The sequence below is a fragment of the Salvia splendens genome, chromosome 4, assembly GCF_004379255.2.
Source record: "Salvia splendens isolate huo1 chromosome 4, SspV2, whole genome shotgun sequence".
In the NCBI taxonomy this organism is placed as follows: Eukaryota; Viridiplantae; Streptophyta; class Magnoliopsida; order Lamiales; family Lamiaceae; genus Salvia; species Salvia splendens.
Window position 1 is genome coordinate 11,906,862 of NC_056035.1, and position 5,423 is coordinate 11,912,284.

General features: G+C 41.2%; 1 long non-coding RNA gene across 1 annotated transcript; it reads left to right on the forward strand.

Annotated features, from left to right (window-relative positions):
* The first annotated feature begins 371 nt into the window (after nucleotides 1-371).
* LOC121799888 lies at nucleotides 372-1,807 on the forward strand. Its single transcript, XR_006050385.1, has 2 exons — nucleotides 372-746; nucleotides 847-1,807. It is a non-coding gene; the product is annotated as an uncharacterized LOC121799888 (long non-coding RNA).
* Nucleotides 1,808-5,423: the final 3,616 nt, after the last annotated feature.

Consider the following 5,423-nt stretch of genomic DNA (forward strand, 5'->3'; position numbering starts at 1 on the left):
CCACAATTAATTCAATTATCAACCCAATGATTTATTTACAAAACCCAAATTCTCCACCTTATCTCTCAAATTATTATTCTAAAGCCCCAAAACAATTTAAGTGGAGCCCAACTTAAATAGATCATCCAATTAATTTATTAAGCCCGAAAATTAAATAAATTCGAAAATGGGCCTCACACTCACTATGTATTGCAGCCCCAAATTAATTTGAAGGAGATTGGGCTCGGATTTATTTTGCATAGCCTAATGCTAATTATTTTAATGGCCCAAACCATTTAATTCACTAGCCCAAAACTTAGGCCCAATAAAAGAAACCCTATGTAACCTAAGTCTTCTTCCTCCCTCTTTTCATTCACCAAATGAACGAAACAGCCTCTCTCTCTCACTCTCCCCATCGGTTCGTCGCCGATCCGTCGCCCTGCCAGAGCCGCCTCTCCGGCGGCGCCTGCTCCTTCCTCTCGTCCCTCTCTCTCTCATCTCTTCCCTTCTCTCCTCACAATCACACCGCCGTCGCCGCTGCGGATCGCCGTCATCGCGGGTACGCCCCAGCCGCCGTCCCCACTGCCGATCTGCCGCCACCGTCGCCGACTCCTCCTCTCCCTCTCCCTTTCTTTCTCTCCAGGGTCTGCCGCCGCCGCCGCCACTGTGCATGCACAGGCGACGGCTTCAGCCTCCTCCGCGCCTCGCACCGCCGGCCGCCGCCACAACCGAGACCTCCCCCAGCCGCCGACATCGATTCTCGATAGGTAGGGTGGTTGTTTTTGTTCATCCACTTCCTCTCTTTTCTTTTGTGGTTTATGAAGATTATATTTTTGATGTTGTAACCTTGTAAATTCAAAATTTCAGATTCTAAAGAACGAAAATAGTGACGAATTTTTGGAGCGTGGGCTGTCACTGTCGGCGGCGGAGGGCTGAGCTTGCTGCCGGAAGCTTCTCCGGCAGACTCCTCTGTCCTTTCAAGCTAAGTTTCTATTATTCTTTGATAATCTGCATTTTTTTTTATGTTCTTGGGATGCTATAAAAACTATATTATTGAGGCTCTAAATTGTCTATATGAAATATATATCAAAAGCTAAATTGGTGTTCTGTAAATTCTGGATACTAAATTTGTATTTTGGCATAGAAATGTTTTGCCTATATGAAATGTTTCAATGTGTGGGAAAAGTGATGTGTGGGTACTCACCTTTGTGTGATTGTGAAAAAAATTGACTTGTTGAATTTGTCTCCCTTGTGATATGCAATGGTCCTGATGGATTGCCTCCTTCCCCTGCTTTGGCTTTGTTGGGAGAATGATGTGGAATAATTGTTTATGTGTGGTTTGTGAAGGGAATTTAGGATATTGATGATGATGTGGGTGAGTGACAACAAAATTTGTATACACGTACATATACCTAATAAGATGCAAGTGGAGACCTACATTTTAAAATATTACAGAATAGGATATGATTTTACAATATGATTTTAGGATATGCTTTGTCAGAGGATAAGATATGATTTTAGGATATGATTTGATATGATTTCTTTTGCCATTCAATTAATGCAGCATTTAATGCTTTTGATACACAAGATCGGCCCTTTCTTCTTCTTTTTTAATTTGTTTATTAAATTAATTATTTAAGTATTTGTTCACTTATTCTTTTAATTTGGTGTAGGTATAATCGGTTTAAGTTCGTGGCCGTCCGCGTTGAAGTACCCGATTTCTTAAAACATACAATGTATAAATTATATTTTGTTGGACTTTTGTTGGATGTATCGGACATTAAAATAAATTAATTTTGGGGTCTTAATTATTATTATTTTTTTTTCACTTCCCTATCGTCAAACAAACAACGACAATCTAACGTAGATCGGATTTAATCGCATAAAAGCCACTTATATAGATAATCAGGCTAATAATATTGTTTCTAATAATATTGGTTTAGCGGGTCGTTACAGCCAACCTTTTCAGGCGCCGTTTTAGGATGCGCAGGTCCCTGTTTATGCGTATTGTTAACGGATTGGAGCAACGATATCTGTATTTCCGTTTTAGGCACGATGCGTCTGTCAGACCCGGTCACACTCCTATTCAAAAGTGCACTGCGGCAATCCGACAGTTGGCCTACGGAGGCGCTGCAGACATGTGGGACGAGTACCTCCACATCGGTGAGACGACTGCCCTGGAGTGTATGAAGTATTTCTGTCAGGGCGTGATTGAAATATTCGGTGATCAGTACCTTCGAAGCCCTACCCCCGATGACTGCCGGGATCTGCTGCGGATGCACGGGGAACAGCATGGGTTCCCAGGGATGTTAGGCAGCATAGATTGTATGCATTGGGAGTGGAAGAACTGCCCCGCCGCCTGGAAGGGGATGTACACTACCGGCTACAAGGGAAAGAATCCCACGATGATCCTCGAGGCCGTAGCTGATTACCGGCTGTGGATTTGGCATGCGTATTTTGGGATAGCTGGTTCGAACAACGACCTCAACGTCCTCAACTCGTCGCCACTTTTCAACGAGCAGTGTCAGGGTGTCGGTCCAGCCATCAGTTTTGTCGCCAACGACAACCGACATGATATGGGCTACTACTTGGCGGATGGGATATACCCTAGGTGGCCCGTCTTTGTGAAGATGATCCGATGCCCAGGAGATGAGAAGAAGGCCTACTTTGCGGCACGGCAGGAGTCGGCGCGCAAGGACGTGGAACGCGCATTTGGTGTGCTCCACCCTCGATGGGCGGCAGTTAAGGGGCCAACGCGTTTGTGGCACGTCGACTGCATTGCTGATATAATGTACACATGTATAATCATGCACAACATGATTGTCGAAGATGAAGGTGGACAACTGACTGATTGGGCCAACGACGATAATGAAGCTGGTTCAAGCCACGGCGTTGCCGCCCCTAACGTACGGACTGGGGTACCCCACGATGAAGACGGCCGCCTCCAAGCATATGCCGACATGCGCCAAATGGAGGCTCATATTCGACTCCAAAAGGATTTAATTGAAGAGTTATGGGCGCGGAGGACTGCACGACGTTAGTTTTTTTTTATTATGTAATTTTTTTTAATTAATGTACTTTTAAAATTTTATTAATATTAGTGAATTTTCTCGTTTTTGTGTCGTAAATTTAATTCCGTATATTGTGTGATTGTTAATTATTTCATTTTGTACATATTTGTTAATAGTGATGTGGATAGTATGTGGCTAGGCTATGGCTGGGCTATTGCTGGGCTATTTGCTTATTTTGATGATGTGGCAGGAGGATTGTTAGTGCTGATGATGTGGCAGTGGCTAGGCTATGGCTAGGCTATTACTGGGCTATTCCTATTGTGGATGGCCTAATAACGACGAATCAGTCGATCCTATCAGCTCAGTCTTTTAACAAAATATATTGATCAAAAATTAAATCACGACATACCAAATCTAGTCAATTATGCCCATGAATTTGTGTGTGTTTTCTGTCTCAGGTACATCAATTATTCACAACTCCAGCTTTTTATTGAATTTTATTACTATTATTTTTATGTATCAAATGATTTTATTAGGACTTTGAAAGGTGAGGACAAAAAAAGCTCTATTTGCATGCTGGGAAAATTATTTAATAGGAGTACTAACAACAATTTTGATTTGATTTTATATCTTACCCATTTGTTGTACGTCAATTTGCAGGGAATATTAATTCAATTTGATGGTATACGAGGACATTGCCCCAAAATGAATAGTTTTCTATGCTATTACAGATATTTTGTACTTACAAGTAATGTACTATTTACTTGTACCGTGCATATGAACGTGTATTAATTGTTTTTTTTATAAAGAAGTAAAATGCTCAAACTAGCGAGGGTAGTGAGCAAAAGTTCAGTAAAACAACAAACATACACACTGCAGCAAAACAAACATACGCACAAGAGCTAAAGCCAAAGCACCTCACAATCTCCCAAAATCTTCAGAGATCGGGGGCCCCAGACACGCCAAAATAACAAAGGGATGGGAGGAACAAAAACAAAACACTCAAGCGGCAGCAGAGCCAAAAAAATCAACGACAAAGAAAACCCTTAGTCTCTCACAACCTCATGAAGAGAAGAACATACCCGTGAGGATACGCTCGTCGATCTCGACTCCATCTAAGAGTATTAATTCTTACAGTACTTAGTATGTTAAGTAACAATTAATAATGGATTAAAAAAGTGTCTGTCGAGAAAGTATTATGTGGGCTACTTTTTTTTTAATAAACTCCTATAGAAAGGAGGAAATTACAACTGATGTCAAGAGGGCTCGAACTCGGCACTTCATACAATAATGTTTAAGCTCCTTTCCGCTAGGAGTCTAGGACAATGACTCTAGACTATTACGTGGGCTACTCTCAACTAATTCTTATTTCTTATGCTACAACTTCTCCACTTGACTATTTATTTATGTTTTAAATTTGAATAATCATATATATCAACTTCAACTTGACAGAAAATAGACCAATATTACAAACCACAGTAGTCATAATTATCATAATTTTGTGTCAATATTCAAAATAGTGTTGTAATTCAAAATATCAGTAAATGTGATAGTATTAGGTCATCCGCAACGCTGTCTCTTATTCATCTCTTAACTGTCTCATCTCTTAACTATTCATGGTCCCACTGTACTTTTCACTCCATTTCTTAACTAAGAGACAGCACATGCAACCCTCCATCTCTTATCCGTCTCTTAACCATCTCATCCCTGAACTATTCATTCAATTTCATTTTTTATTTTTATTTCCAACAAATTCAATTAATAAAAACACACTTTATTAAATAAAATAAAATAAAATTACAACTTCAAATTCTAAAAAAATTTTAAAAAACACATAATTAAAATCCTAAAAAATATTAAAAATGCATAATTTAATTTCTTCCGCGCACTCTACTGGTTGTCAAAGTTTGCCCAAATGTGCTCCATTAGATCATCTTGGAGTTTGGCGTGGGCGGTTAAATCACGTGTCTTTGCCCGAATAGACAACCGATCTTGCATAGACGGATGCACTCCACTACGAGGCGGACTACTTGCGGTAGAGCTTCCCGGGGGGTTTCAGGGTCGAACCAATTTCCAGCCTCAGGTCATTCGTCGGCGAAAATCATATTGTGCAAGATTATGCACGTATACATGATGTCGACCATATTCTCCATAAACCACGTACGAGTCGGGGCTTTGATAATGTTGAAATGCGCTTGGAGAACCCCGAACGCCCTCTCCACATCCTTGCGAGCAGCCTCTTGCTTCAGCGCAAAAAGAGGCTGTTTTTCGTTCACCGGCATGTTGAACGTCTTCATGAAGGTTGGCCACTTCGGGTAGATGCCGTCGGCAAGATAATACCCCATTTTATACCGCCGGTTGTTAGCGATGAAGGTGATGGCCGGCGCTTTACCATCCAAAACTTCGGCGAAGAGGCCGGATTGGTTGAGCACG